At 38.8% G+C, this 16,698-nt stretch overlaps 1 long non-coding RNA gene across 2 annotated transcripts; it reads left to right on the top strand.

Annotated features, from left to right (window-relative positions):
* Positions 1-946: 946 nt before the first annotated feature.
* Positions 947-15,911, top strand: LOC149032637 (uncharacterized). Of its 2 annotated transcripts, none has more exons than XR_016176385.1 (3): positions 947-4,968; positions 10,662-10,742; positions 13,101-15,911. It is a non-coding gene; the product is annotated as an uncharacterized LOC149032637 (long non-coding RNA). The 2 variants fall into 2 exon arrangements; XR_016176386.1 differs by having other exon boundaries at positions 947-7,874.
* Positions 15,912-16,698: the final 787 nt, after the last annotated feature.

Raw genomic sequence — 16,698 nt, 5'->3', positions numbered from 1 at the left:
TTCACTCTCTTTTGGCTTTCCGTTAACGAGCAGAACACGCTAACATTTCGGTAATCAAACCGAAGGGAGAAATAGACGCGGTAATCATCTCGTTTAATTCATTAAATTAGTTAATGATGAAATGCACATTTTGCATTACATTTCATAGGTGATCGTAAAGCTCAACTGTACAAATGTATCGGAATCGTTTGAGAATGTCTTTTTTCTAACATATGTCTCGGAAGATAAAAGATAGAGAAAGGGAGAGTGAAACGGGATATATAGAAAGTTGATTTCTCGACTGACTTGTAAAGTAATTTAATAGAATATAATCGTCTCGTTTAGATAGCGCAGAGAAGGGGGAGAAGACATTCGTAATACTGGTCAACGCCACTTACCGATCCCATTTGTCTTCCCATCTCGAGTTACAGCGCGACGAAGCGCGTAATCGCGGCAAACAGGGCACCGAGGCCGCGGGGATCGCTCGATGTAGATACCTACGGACGTACGCGTAACCCGTAATTAATCGTCATCGCATGTTCGAGATCTTCCTGTTTCGAGCTGGTACAAGATTGGTGCGCGCGCCGCCATAGGATCGCCATAAATTTGATCACCGACGAAGACTCCAGTGTATCGTTCGTCTCTTTCTTTCTTTCTCTTTTTCTCTCTTCACCTCCGGCAATTTTATACCGCTTATACGATCTCCTTCTTATTCCTGATCGTCCTTGAAAGGAGATTGAACAAAAATAAAGAGGAGAGAGGATGTAAAGAGAGAACAAAATTTCATATCGAATCGTCCGAGAAAAATGGTAAATTTCTTTAAGATCGTTCGATATAAAATGTTCCTCAAGCATGCTCATATCCTTGAAGATGAAAGGCGACGTATGTAAGTATGTCGTAAATGGGTACATATATTTGTATATGTTCTACGGGATCGGTACTGATTTCGGTTGAAAAACTTTGAATCTATCTACATTTGATACAATGAAAACAAGATAGTCGTTGTCGTTTTATACACGGATATATGCTTTCTCTTAGCGTACTAGAAAAACGATCATAATATTCCGTTCGCGAATGAATTTCTATGCAAATGTAAGATCGAGCGCGACGTAAGTATTTAAAGGAGAAAAGATCGGTGTATCATCTTTTATACGCGAAATCGAGTTAGAGTCCTGAAAACACTTGGATTACGAGCTACGACGTATCGACTCGATGATATCAAGAATATCCAGCAATTCAAATGAGACTGCACGTCGTCAAAATTTTCTAAACTAATATCTAGTTAAAACAAACTATCGGAAGAAATAAATTTTCTTTGGTGATATTGACAGACATTTTTTTATTGTCGAGAAAAGAAGTGAAAATTGATGTACAAAAGAAGCGTGAATATTTACGCGAGGATAAGAATGTATATAAGGACGATGCACGATTAGTTGAAGTAAAGAAAGAGGCGGAGACAGAAAGAGTTAAGGATAGCCGTCGTTAGAAATCTCGCGAAGAACGTCGTGTCTCTGTACCTCGCGTATCTATAACGTTAATGTGTTACATTGCTGTGTCTTGGCGCTTGTCTATGCATTGCATTCGTTCGTTCTTCTCTCACTTTCACGTTTACTTTACCAACGTTACTCTCAGTTGTATCGTTAGTATTATCGAAACGATCCTTACCATGTTTACCAAGAGTATAACGTGTTTCTTTAGACAAGCCTTATTTAAGCCACGATTCTAGCGAAATTATTTTCTATTTGTCTTTAAGCGAGAATACGTTTATTACCATTTATTACTTTACAGATATAGAAAATGTACGAGGAAATATTTATGAAAAGAATTATTCGGTAAGCGAGTACATGCATACATACATATATGCATTTTCACATAAATAAAATCTTTAAATAATAGTCTATATAATTATATAAACATATACTTATTCTAATAAATTTCATAACACGTAGATATTGCAATACGTCTCTCGATTATTATTTACGGGATATGTATGTGGCATTGATATCGTTTAATTTTGATTAGGCGTGCCGCAGCGAGATAATGCGCGTGAATGAAGCCACGCGATCGTCCGTAAACTTGGCCATACACAAGAGCGTGATCGAACTCGATTATCATCTTAATGACGACGTTCATATCGAATCGTTCACGAGCGAACGCTCGTCGAACAGGCTCTCCTCTCGTCAACCGAGACGACGACGTAAAGTATTCAGCAGGCTGCTACGTGAAAGTATTTCATATTTAATAGACGTCACTGTCTACCACTGTCGACACGCCAATTCTACAACTTCTAAATTTATACTCCCTTCGTCTAATTAGTAATTATCGTCGACAGAAAACTAGACTTTCATCCGAATGTCTTTTCAAAGATAGAAATTAATTTTTCAACGTGTACACAAAGTACAACAAAGACAAATTACGTTGATATGTATAAACAATTAAAAAATGGATAAGTGCATGTATATTAAGTTTATATGCGTAATTAATACATTAGGATTTCTTCGAAGAACAGCTACACGTAACTTATATTTTGTTTACATACGAAGATACATGTACTAACATCATATCTATATGACCCTGGCTGTAATAGCTTTCATACTAGTCATCTATCGACCGTGCATATGTAAACATCGTTGCTCGATCCTAACTATATTTTAATTTATCCTTTTGTAGTCTCATACGAGTTATTGTATATTTAACAATGTTTGACATTATTCGTAAAACAGTGTTAAATTTCATTTATCCTTCCATTAATTAATGATTTTCTATAGTATTATATCAATACATTTTCTAGAAACGTGCATTGTTCAATATTAATAACGGGATCTTCGAAGGATCATTAACGCATTCGACGACTTCATTATAATAATGTACAATTATTTTTTATTATTTAATAATCTTCTTTAACATTATTTTAACACGTTTCAGAAAAATTGCAGTATTTAATATCATGGACTATTATTAACGGTGAGGATCTTCAGAGGATCATTGACAGGTATGATCAATTTGTAATATTTATTAGTATTTAATTTTATATTATTTAATAATCCTTTGTTAACATTATTTGAAAATATAATGTACAATATCATCGAGTATGATCAACAACGAGAGAATCTTCAGGGGATCATCGGTGCAACATTTCTCACCAACAATAGATGTAACGAGAATCTCCTTCTAAGCCGTTCTAAGCGTTTTTTCTGCGGTACAGAAGGCACGATAGTGCGAGTTGCGATCGACGATAACATAACGCGTCGGTTCTAATCCATTTGGATATCTTTCTTAGTTTCGGTGTTGTTATGGGAAAGGAAAGGCGAGTTTGGCTTCTATCAGCACGACCGATCGTTTAGATATAATTACTGACAATCTTGAAGAGCTCGTGGTATCTCTTTATTCGTGATTGGCCATTTCCATGGTTCTCGGGGATCGTTAACGAGCCTACAAAAGGAGAAAAAGATTTAAAAGAGAAGAAGAAGATCGTAAAGGAAGAAACGGAATTGCTAGGAAGGAACGAAGGATTGTAGCGAAACGTTCATTCTGCCATTCTATAAATCCTCCATACACAGGCTTTCGTCTGCTTAGTTCAACGTGAAAATCAATTTCTTTAGCAATTTATAGCGTTCCCCGGTAATGCAAGAAATTAGATATCAACGAAGAACGATTCTCCTTCTTGTGACGATATCGATATGCTTAGTGTTGCTTCGCAAAACGCGTATAATAGAAACGGCACCGTCTTCCTCGATTTAACCCGTAACACATTCTACGCCGAGCTTGAATTAAAACCTGACCGATGGTTTTCAAGCAACATGGATCGTGGAACTGCCGAAGAACGATATAAATTTCTAACTCGAACGATCCTCTGTGTATTTCATTCTATAACATTTCTTCCTCTATAGAAGTCAGCTGAGTTTGTTATTCGAGTATGATTCGAGATATCCAAAAAATCGTAAATTATCGAACAGAGAGAAAGAGAAATAGAGTCGAAATATATACAAGGAAAATTAATAAAACGTATGGGTTACAAGGTTTCGATAAGCATCGTATAAAAATTTTGCATCGATATCGTAAATCGATTTTGTATTCCAGCATGCGTCCTATGTCTTCTTAGCGCGGCCTGGGGTGAGACGGGAAACGCGAGATTCCAAGCGCGCGAATTAACAAGCTCGTCGTTTCGCACAATCGCTAACGGTTGTACGAAGAGAAGGTCGTAACTCTTACGAACGACAATATTCTCTTGGCTCTATAGGTGGTCATTAGTGTGCACACGGGTGCCATAATAAAGACGAAAGAAAGTGAAGAAGAAAGAAAAAGAACTATGTTGTGGAGAGAAAAGGTGGACCGGTCGAATAAATTGATAACAAAGGCTCGTATAACTATTAATTAATTATCATACTGAAATAAAATTTTTAACAAGATTTTCAGGATGGACTTTCAAAATTTGGCTTGGTTATTCGTGACAACTGGGTAAAGAACGGACGTTTAGCCAGCGTAACTTGCCAAGAGGAACGCTCTCGGAAGATAATAAATAAGAAGACTTTTTTGTATCTTCTTTTAAAATTCTTTTCATTCAACCGATCGTGGAAGATATGAAAATATAATATATACACGTGGTAAACAGGTACCCGAGTTTTTCTCTCTCTTTTTTGATCTCCGTTTTTCTTATATTGTAAAAAGTACCATTTGAAACAACGCGTCCAGTAGATCGGTTTAATAAGGATGATAAAACGACGTTAACGCGAAATTACGAAACGTCCTTTAGGCGGACCTCCTGGACGGTGGTGGAATTGTCAGTGTAACCTGACGATCAGCGGGTGTCCATTCGAAAAAATACAATTCGCGCGTTCTCTTATACAAACTCTTTTATCCATGTAGAAGCACGCGCGAAGGAGAGATCGTCTCTACGAAGTTTCTCAGAGGAGCTCGAAAAATTGGCACTAAAGCCGATGGACGTCTTCATATCCATGCATCTCACTGTGGAGTCCGGACCCCGTGCAGGTAATTCCAACGTCACCACCACCACCGACATCGCCACCACTGTGGATTTGAATATCTCTATAAATAATCGATTATATGGCGAGCGTTAAACGTCTTAATGAGCGAGGCACCGTGTCTTGTCTCTTGGGTAGCCGAAAGACGGGACCCTGTTCTTCTCTCTATTTTCCTTTCTCTCACACAAACACACACTCTCTCTCTTTTTCTCACTCGTACTAACACAAAGCAACCCGTGCTTGCCGTCTCACCTTCGTGATTATCGTTTCCTCCTCAACGCTGACCAACAAATGAAGATGCTTCGGTAGAACGTGCGAATGGTCGATGAGAATTTTAAAGGAAGCGACAGAGAGAAAGGGTAAAGTTCCTTTGTGGTGATTAGTACGAAAGATGTTAGAAAAGAACAGGCAAAAAAAACATACAGGAGATGAGATTATCGAATTCTCAACGCTTCCGTTACTTGATCAATCCTTTTAGAAATATAATTAAATAAAATATTCTCCAATTATCTTCTTGCGAGAAATTCAATGCAATAAATTTGGGTGATTGTTAAATGAAAAGGTATAATTATTCATAGTTTATTACGACGATATAATTTGAAAAAATGTTTAGATTTTTTTTTTATATTTTAGATTTTCTTTCGGCGGAACTTTTAAACGATCTTTGGGATATTTTTCTTTCTACTTTTCGCATATAATGTTGCTTAGGAGAAAACTTTAAGTTGCCGGACGGTAGTAATTAAATGTCTTAGGAGTTTGACTTAATTAATCCCACCGAGATATGTCCTGAGATATGAGACCACGATGAGTGAGCGGGGAGGAGTTTCTTCGGTCGGCGGAAGTTTCGAGAGTTCAAAGAAAGACACTCCCATAGAAACGTATATCTTCGGAGGGAAGATTAGAAACAAACAGCACGAATGTACGAGGACTTCCAGAGAAATGCTGGCTAAGTTTCATTTTCGATTCCTGTACGATTCGTTATCTCGCTGGTGATCTCATCCGAAGGTGTTCTCTTTCCATATGTTCACACCATTAATTTTGATAGTCCCAATTTTATTTTTGTCATTTTAAATGATCAAAGGCTCATTCGAAAGATAAAAGTTTTCTTTTCGAGTTGATTATCTAATATTATTAGAACAGAGACGTTCACTTCGACTATTATCGTAAAATGGTCATTTATTTTTAACTTTTACGTTAATGACTTTACCATTATGACAGCCATATGAATAGCTATAGAAAACATTTTTTTATGTCCTATTACCAAGCTATACTCGGCCTTTCTAGGTACTATAATTTAAAAACGCAGAGAGCTTTGAGTGGCTAACTCATCACAAAGGACTGGGTGACTAGTGAAACCGTTGGTGACGTAATAGATCGCACGGAAATGGCACTCAAGGGTTGTTTCAGGAACGAAGTGATATCTAGGTCGAGGCTTCTTGAGATTCATTCCCTCATTTTCTACTACTTTAGTCTTTCCTTATAGCTTCGTAAAAAAACGCAAACGATGCAACACCAAGTCTCAACCCTTTTTTCTACTTGTTTTCTCGTAGTCACTAGATTTGGACTTCTTAGGTTTTTCTGGTATAGCGGTCATCTTCTTTCACCCGTTCTTTCTATTTTTTCTTTTTATTTTCGAGTCCTGTTTTATATCGTAGAAGAGGTGTACCTAGGGAAGACTTCAGAGAAAACTGAGATTTTATCGTGTCGACACGAACCGCCAGCTTCGGTCGGTCTTCGTGTCATCGGTGTCGTTTTTCAAATGGCGCGTCATCTATTTTTCGCGTTAAAAGGAAGAGACCAAAGAAGATGGCGCACATCGAAGGAAGATATTATTTTACACGCCTGACGAACCGTGATTAGGACGTACTTAGTTTTTTTCTTTCCCTTTTTATGATTTTAATCCCTGAGAAAAAAATCTAAAGAAAAAAATAGAGAAAGTAAGAGAGAGAGAGAGAGAGAGAGAGAGAGAGAGAGAAAAATAAAAAATAATAGATTTACGGATACGTAATATGAATCTATCTTTCTTATTTTCGATATTTAATTTGTTAGCGTATTTTCAATACAGCTTTCCTTCCTACAGGAGTAAAAAGAATAAGAGCAGCTATGATATTATCGAATAGAAAGGAAATGTAAATATCAGGAAGTTTGCGAGATATTGGAAAAATTGGATTCGAATCTGTCTGTCTTTCTCACTCTCATTTTTGCATCTATCGCATTAATGGAACTTAGTTTGTATATACTATACATATTTGAGAATCATATCAGATAACAAATGGAAAGAAACAATGTAGAAAAGATAACATGTTTCGTTATTGAATGAACAAAAATTGATGGGGGATTCGTTCGATTTTACACATTCTGAAATCTACAGTGTCTTTTTTCTAGGAAGTTTTAAGAACTAAGTTATATTGACATGGAAAAAAAACAAAAAAGTAAAAGAAGAAGAAGAAGAAGTTTCGCGTGGGTGATCTCACGCGTAATACAGGGTGTCAGAGGATAAGATATCGGGTGTTGTCGAGGTGGTAGTCTCATCATAGCAAGAGACACCTTATCCACAATATTCGTCTCCCGTTTTACTAAAACTTAATCTACCGGTCTCGCCACTATTATTGGAAGGAAAAAGAGGAATAACAAAAAAACTAAAAAGAAGAAGAAAGGGAAAGAGCATTGGTGTGAGGAAGGCAAAAAGTCCCTAGGGTCGTTTAATAAGTAGGAAGAAAGGGAGGTGAGATGGGGCCAGGATATCGTCTCTCTCACCCCCAGCTTCTATCGATATATCGAATTACGAAGAGGGTTGAAGAAGGAAGAGACTTAGTTATTGGACAAGATGCATGTTCGGCACGATGTCAAAGAGGAAGCAGTGATCGGTCTAGGAAGAGAGTATTCAAGGATCAAGATAGAGTGGGAGAAAAAGTAAGTAAGGGGAAAAAAGATTGTGAAAGGGCGGCTTACATACTAGCAAACATTATACTACTGCCGCATGCTCATAAGTGCGATGTGTGTGAACACCAACGCATATTGAGAAAAGAAGAGAAAATAAAATAAAAATAGAGAAAACAATCCATGAAGTATCTCTCAAACTAATTACGAGTGTGCTATTTAATCAATAGTTTATACCTTTTGTTTAGATGAAATTTCATTTGAATATATTAACGCAGTGGATAAAGACTTCAGAAAGGGTTTATAACGGGAATAAAGCTACGATTTATTTCTAACGCCTCGTTGTTAGAGAAAGTTAAAGTTTAACCGTTCGATTCATTTGTTTTTTCCCTTTCTCTCTCTCTCTCTATATATATATATCTCATTCGTTTTTAGGTAGTATACTAGAACCATTCAAGCTAGAACAATGAAAGTTTGGCGTGTGTAGGAAGTAAGCAAGGGAAGTCGGCCCTCCGAATCGGATGTTGTAGTTCGAGGCGAAACAACGGGGCGCATAATGGTCGTCTAGGCGGGAAACTCGAGCACATAGAGAATGCCTCTCACGTGTCCTTCCGCGATGCATAACCTGGTTAAGTAAACTCGACCCACGTTTGCGATCGTAAACGCGCCTCCAGCGGCGTCGGTCGTCGATAAAATTAAATCTTCTCTCGTCTCTTTTGTAATGAAAAAGGGAGAGAAAAAATATGTAAACACATAGTCATGTGTGCCTAATTCAATTCTAGTTCAATAGTTCGATTTCCTGATTCTGTGTATCGAAAAGACCACCGAGAAACTTGATTTGAGAAATTTAGTTTTGATAGATTTCACAGCGCGTGCGATGAGTTTCGATCGATCGTAGGGAACGTACGAGCACAAGGCTATAATTATTTCCTCTACTTTATCGTTCACCGCGCATAGAATAGATACGCCGTTCGATAAGGGAGAACCAGGAAACGTGGCCGCGACTTCGTACGCGGTACCGAGTTCAAATCGGTCCCAGCTAAGAGCCGATCATTATCATTCAACAGAGAACGCAGTATCTCGTACTAATCTTCGCGATTACCGAGACCGCCGATATAGCGGCCTGAGAAGCCGGTGATTAGAAACGCTTTATTGCTTTACATACGCGCGATCATTGCAGAATAGCATAGAGCCCGTTCGTTCTTAATCCGATAAAATCCATACGCCGTTCGAAGATCGTTTATTGCGAAATCGAACGTTCTCTATATGTTTCTATACGAAGATTGTACTGGCCTTTAACGAGAGAGTCCTTCGTTTCGACAATTTCTAGGTAAATTCGTTTATCGTTAAATATGTTTGGAAGCTTCGTGTAAAGTTTCGTCGCTATTCACTTTTGAAATATTACAGATTCCTCTTGATCAGTAGCCACGAAGATCGGCGCCTTTGTCGAGTCATTGTGTGTCCCTCGCATTAGAAAGCCAAGAGTCGAATACCAATATATGCCGTGACTGTTCACAAACACACACACACACACACACACACACACATGTATATGTACATAAGAAGTTTCGTTAGATTTGTATGCGTTTTAACATTTATTGTTTGCCGAGTGCTAGCAAACGCGTTCGTAGAGAAACAGAGAAACGGAGAAGCCAGGCTGTAAGAGTCTAGTAGGAGGAAGATGAAAAGGAGAGGAAAAAGAGGAAGAAAAGGAGCTTGCGGAGGGAACAAATAGTTGTAAACGCGGGCGAGAAAGGTCTCTCATAGGAGCCAGCCGAGCCCCCTATTGTTTTCACTTCTCGGTTGCCTCGCGATTACACGTACGTCGGGAAAGCAAAGGATAACGTATGTACTAAACTCGAATCGATTATTCCTTAGTCGCTGTAACTCTAATTTGTTATTCGATTCGTAAATATTCTTAAGCGACATCAAGAGAAAAATAAAAAGATACTACGTTGAATATTCAGGTCAACTTAGATCACACTCTCATACGTTTCTTATAAATCCATGTCTAGTCAATACCATACATAACATTCAGAGCTCTTTCTTTCTTTCTTCTCTCAAACGTGCCTTTCCTTTTTCTATCGTAACATGCATGAATGCATAAAACAAGACACGATGAATTCTTCGTACGTTTCTTTTGGTTAAATTCTACTACGATCAGAGTATATGGTAAACGTGACGAGTTAAAGATTACGGTGTGTTAAGCGAGATATATCGAGAAGCTACCGCGAGCTTCCGAGCGAATCGGTAGCGGTTTGATACGATAGAAGGTATCGAAAGTCGTTAGTCAATGATACAGTTTTCAGTATTGCCGAGGCGGATAGAAGCGTGGGCGAGTGCAGTATCGCTTTGTTTTCTGAAGGCATTCACGCGCGTACATAAACACGAATACTCTTTTCGAAGCATCAATCTGCTTTTCTCTTTTTGGAGAATCAAAGAATGGATATAGAGTACTCTCTATATCTTTCTTTCAAGTATACATACTCACGAGAGTTCCATTCGATCTCAGAAATAACAGATAGAGGATTTTTAGTCCGCGCATTTTACGTTCAATCGAGATCCATAAAAGCAAGGAAACGATGAGAGAGAAAGAAAAAGAGATACCTAATCCAAAGACAGACCATCGCTCCTGAGATCTTTTATCGAGCGAGTGTTTTTTAAAGTCTCCATGTGCGTACTTTACGAAGTCCAATCAGCTATCCAAAGATACACAACACTCTACCGAGAACGCTTACTCTTATCAAAAAAACGCTTACTAGAGCGCACGCGCACACAAACGTCGAGCGAGTACTGTACCGTATTATAATACCATTGCAGACGTGGCATTAACTTATCGTCCGGATGGATCTTTGAATGTTCCCTTCATCGAGAGTAACTTTGTTGGAGCCTTTTGTCCATGTAAGTACATATCAAACCATATACATAACATCATCTTTGTTTTCATCGCAATATCCTTTTTTTATATTATATATTTTTTTTAACGAAAACAAGTCAAGTATAAGCGGTTAGGTTTAAGAGAAAAAGAGAGGCTTTTTGAAAATCCGGAAATATTCATCACTCTGCGGGAAGATTTATTTGAATAGAGATCGGAGAGCAGCGCAAATTATGCAAATATGGCGTCTGCGATTTCATCTCTCTTTTTCTCTCTCTCTCTCTCTCTCTCGTAGCCCGGAACGAAGACCAGAGAAGGTTGACGAGGCTTCTGATTTTTAATCGCGGTAGACGAGTGCCGCTCGATATATCGTGACAATGGCGGGAGCGACGTGCAATTGTGCATTATTCAGTGTGCCCTAGAGGGCCGCCGTTATCTCCTGTGTAGCGGCTCTCAGACACGACGACGACGACGACGACGACGACGACGACGACTTGGTGGACGGTCGAATGACGCCAGAGCCGCGACTACTACTCGCGGACGATATTTTACGCTTTAACACGCGAGGGAGTCCGCCGTTTGCCGCCAGCGGCTACGATGGAAACGACTCTCGAAAGCCACTCGTCTCGCTTGGACCCGCGCCCTATTAATTCCCATGAAAACTCTAATTGTACTCCGACTCCCTCGTCGTTCTCTCCAACCAGTTGGATGAACGTAGTGAAAGAGAGAGAGAGAGAGAGAGAGAGAGAGAGAAAGAGAAAGAGAGAAACGAGAGAGAAACATAGAAAGTGCGATTTTCCAGTGAACGTTCGCTTTTATGAAACTTCATGCCCACGTTTTTACTATCAGCTAAATGTCTGATCGAAGTTATTATTTGTATAATCGCAGTTTCATTATTATTCGTTGATATCGAAATATCGTAGAGTACTATGCAAATATAATCGCTTCATTCCGGCTTTAACTTTTCGATCGCTAATTGTCCACTTTTCTCCCTTATTAACTTCGGTAATTCCAATCATTTCGATCACACATTCTCGTTTTATTACAATTTTCATTCATTCTATTTGCGCAGTACGTTTATATATCCATTAAAATACATATATTTTCTTATCGTTGGAATATGTATATTATGCTACGAGCGTAACTTAAAATTATGAAATATCGAATAATAAGCTTGATTAAAATTAATGATTAAATTATAGGTAAAAATGCATAATTTGTAGTTGATCATTTGTTGCAAGGTATAAATATGTTTGAAAATAACTGTGCACATATCAAAACTAATTCAAAATATAATTGTAATAAAGAATATTTGTTAATAAAAATATTATATTTACGTATAATGCACAATAAATGCCTAAAAGTGTAGTCGATAAGAGAAACGGGGAAAATTAAAGAATGAGAGATAGAGTCATAGAAACACAGAGAGAGAGAGAGAGAGAGAGAGAGAGAAAAGGGAGAAAGAGGGAGAAAGCTGACTCGAGTCTATTGTGCTTCAGTCCATTTGCGAAAGCGCTTAACTGCTTTAATGCTTCGATGGTGGACTTTGTCTACAGGTACAATCATCAGAGTGTCCGCAAACCGATTATATCCTCTATCGACTAACAACGAATCTACCCTATTAACCTCCCTCTCTCTCTTTCTCTCTTTCTCTTTTTGAAACTGATCGAATTTGAACGAGTCATAGAACCATATGCCGAATTCTTACGAAGCTATCAGTTGGAATAATTTTTCGAACATTACGAGCGCTGAAGACTGACATTTAATGGAAATCTTATATCCCGCAGATACTTTAGCGTCTCATATTCTCAATGTAATAACTGGTCGAAATCAGAGATACGTTTTTGATAAGTTACGAGGAAGTTCACGAGTAGCGTGGTGTAGGTAGATATCACCAGTTAAATAACGGTTTCATGGTCGAGTCGATTAATATTTCAACGAGCATGGTAACGATACACGCAATTTGCCCTCTCTTTTTCCTTCCGAAGAGAAGAACTCAAGTCCATTCACGATGCAAAGTATTCCCTGATGTCTGCTTTCGAGATCAGTCCGAGAATGCAAGAGTGAGAACGAGAGGGAGAGAGAAAGATACAAAGACAGATGAAGGGGAAAGGAGATGGAAGGAGAGAGATCTCGGAGGGCCACTGGCTCTTTCGGGATTTGGGCGACAAGATGTTAACAAGTGTGTTCTCCCTCTCTGGCGTTGGTGCCGAGCCGGCCGAGCCGAGGTGACACGATGTAATCTGAGACAGCCGACTTCGACTTGGACTGGCCCCAGAGCCTGTCTCTCTCTCTCTTTCTCTCTCTCTCTCTTTCTCTCTTTCTTCTTTCTAGAGCCGTTTCAAAGACTAACTCTTTTCTGTCTCCTTCTCTTCTTCTTGCAGTCCGTGCCGAAGCACGAGGAATCAGAAGAGAAAAGAAAAGGAGAACCGACTTGTCCGTCTCTCACGCGCGACAGGACAGGCTGAGGGACAAAAGAGCAAAATGATAACGCGGCGTTCCTCTCGCGGAAGAATTTGCGTGCAATTTGTGCGCGTTCAGGAATCCCCAGGATTCGCAGCGAAAAGTCGTTCTGTTGGAGCGCTGTTTAAACCAAAGTAAGAGAGAGAGAGAGAGAGAGAGAGAGAGAGAAGAGAGAAGAGAAGAAGAGAATGAGAAAACTTGACTTCGATCTCAAACGTCTACCTTGGTATTTCGTTTCTTCCTTTCGGCAGGTTCTTCTAAGACCTTTAATACCTATGTAAGTAACGATGATGCTTCCCAAAGGACAAGGAATGGACTTTACGAATTAGAGCGATGCTCGTTGGGTAGAACTTCACTGTTCTTGGAAGGCTATAAATTTATCGAAAGAAAAAAATACATTAAGATCGATTTATTATTTTTATGTTAAAAGTCGTATTATACGCGTAAATCATATTATAATAAATTATTCATAAATATAGAGAATAAAAATTAGAAGGAAAAATAATTAAAGGACATAAGGAAAGTAAAAGTTGAAAATATAAATTATAGGGAAGAGAAAGGAATAGAGAAAGTTCGAGTTATTTGTATTGGATTAGAGCAAGGTAATAGAATATAACGGAGGATGGAGCGGTTGGGTAAGCAGTTCTTTGTGGCGAGAAGAGAGCTCTCGAGTATCAATAAATTTTCAGTTAGAAGAGAGTGTGTCCTAGCCTTAAGAAACGGGGACATAGCGTAAAGTGCACCTTTCATTCGTCGTTCTTCGACAATAGACAATGCCGGCAGATGCGAGATATTTCGTGAGACGACGAACGGTGTGGGTTGAAGAACGAAGAATGACGGAAAGCGGGACCACGTTGGTGGATTGTGTAGAATGTAGAGAAAAGAGGTCTTACCCATCTGCCGTTCGTCTCTCCGCAGCCGCAGAATCATTCGTGTTCCTTGCAAGAGAGGAGCAAGCAAACGGCACCTCGATGTACCGCACCGCACTGCAACATTCTCGCTTGGAGGCACGCAGGTACGCGCGTCACGTGACGCGTGAGCCCTTTTTGCACGTCGAGTTAAATCGTCCAAAGCGAATCGCGGTTTCTTCGGTTTTTCGAAAATTACCGCCGGACGCGGAATCCAAGCTGAAAGACTTATTATGTCGAAACTTGTTTTGCTCGAGGTGATACGATAAAAACAGATTCGTCGACGCTAATACAGAGTTTCTTTTTCCAAATAGCCTCGTTAGGACGAAAATTTGTACTCGTTATCTCGACGTTGTTTAGAAAGGGTATGAAAACGCTTTAGAAACTCGATCCTTATTGTTATTAGAATACATAATTATAAGAGATATATTAAGAAAAGTATTTTCGGAAATGGTAACCTAATGCGTGTTGTATTAATAAAGTGCGTAATAATGCACATACAATGTACAAAATTGTGTACGTTAGCGAATTGAAAAGTAATACGTGACAGAGCTTTGTTTAACACATTTATCTTCTACGAAAGATGCGAACCTTATCTTGCGTGGAAACGAACTCGCGTCGTCATCGTTTAAGAAGTTCGGATAAGAGAAGAGAATTGTGGATAAACAGGCGGACATGACGTCACTTTCACAAGAGGATGATCGAGAAAAAAGATAAAATAAGACGAGAAGTGAGAATACGAGGATCGAATATTAATACTGTTTGTTTAATGTAAGCCTTTCGAAAGGAACACGCATGGACGGATCGAGAATGAGAAAGACATGAGCATGAAAGAAGCCTGGAGACAGCTAAGCAAACATTTCGGGCCTGCTTCGTTCCTCTTTCCTCCTACGAGATCGTCAGACCGCACGCGTATCTTGTGCGAAAAATGACGGCTCCTTCTCCTTCTCCTTCTCCTTATACATCTCCTCCTATGGTCGACGAAAGATACGAAAGAAAGATGAGAAAAACGACGAGAAAACATCCATCCATCGTCCTTGTCGAGAGATGATATTGAACGCTTCGTAACGATTATAAAAGGAGAGTTTACGATCGGGATTTAACGTCCCTCCGTATCCAAGAGTTTACGGCAAATAAGTGGTTCTAAATCACAGGATTTATTATTATTTTACATCATACAACGAATCTGTATTAAACCGTCGTAAACATAAGGAATGATATCGCGATTACGTCGATTTATTTTATAAATCGTTTGGCCTAGATGTTTTAACATCGTCAAATAAGATAAGATATAATGTTTTTAAATAGTCTGATAAGTACGATGATACTCGGCAGGATCGTATTCATTACTAGAAAATGTTTTAAAATTGGACTCCTTTAGTACGAAACTTAATTCAAGCTTCGATCTAAGAGAGAGAGAGAGAGAGAGAGAGAGAGAGAGAGAGAGAGAGTATAAACAGTAATATAATATTGTTGAGAAAAAAAGAAAAGGACTGAGGGGGCTGGGATATAAACGACATTACCGAGAAAAGTAACGTGATCGTTGCTGACACTTTTAAAGAGCGTCCTCTCGAGATCGGAAGTCGTTCCTCTCTCGTTATCCTCTCGAATCGTTTTCCGCTATCTTTCCTTCAACATTTCGAGGATACTCCTGAACATACCTCGTCATTTTTTAACTTCCACCTTTTCCTCCTCGACCTCTTCTCTAGGCATACCCTTTTTCTAAGCACTTAACCTAAATGTTTCCAACAAGAAACGGTCCTACTGACTGTCAAGCATTTTCACAACTCATCACAATTTTCCAATTTGCACTTTACTCATCTCTTCCACAGCCTAATTAAATACATATTTATTTTGTAAAATATTTAAGGGTTTGATTTTAAATTCATTTACAAACTTTGATTACTAATAACATGGTAATAGAAGAATTTTTGTGAATTTAGAAAATGACATAGAGAAATCTTTACCTTTAATTTTTGCTTTTGCATTCCTTTTTTCCCTTCTACTCTAGTCGTTATTAATAAATCCATTTCAATGCCAATCGAGTTTATTGCATTTACTCTTTTTCTAATAACGTGTTTGATTACTGATAAATGTTAAATGATATTACGTTAGTAAGTAAGTCAATAGCTTCGAGGAAATCTTTAACGTTGATCTACGCGCATGATTCAGACATTCCCCTTTTTACCTCGTTAACAAGGAACGTCGAAAACGTTGCGTGATAAAAAGTTGAATAAATGAAAAAAGACCCGTACACACATTTCTCTTCCTTTCTCTCTCTTTCTGTTTCTACCTTCTCCACCTTCTCACCCCTTCTTCTCTCTTTTCTCGCGTAACGCACAACGTGACGTGCACGTCACGCGCAGTAATTGAATGATTATTGTTAATCGTAAACAGGTAGCAAGTAGAAGCCGTTGACGGTGGTCATTGAAGGGACCAAGAGAAGGCGGTTAACTAAAAATCTTCTGGTGGCGCGCGCGTTCGTACACACATACATACAGCAACCTTGCGCGTAGCAGCCTGTAATTTTCCTTCACTGGGGTGAGGAGTAAAGTCTTTTTCTTTCTATTTCTCTCTTTCTTTCTTGGTTAACACAGCACCTCCCGCGAGT

The sequence above is a fragment of the Polistes dominula genome, unplaced genomic scaffold (assembly GCF_049000335.1).
Source record: "Polistes dominula isolate Pdom_NZ unplaced genomic scaffold, Pdom_raw_medaka contig_73, whole genome shotgun sequence".
In the NCBI taxonomy this organism is placed as follows: domain Eukaryota; kingdom Metazoa; phylum Arthropoda; class Insecta; order Hymenoptera; family Vespidae; genus Polistes; species Polistes dominula.
Note: the sequence above shows the minus strand (reverse complement) of the source record. Positions and strands in the feature narration are given on the sequence as shown.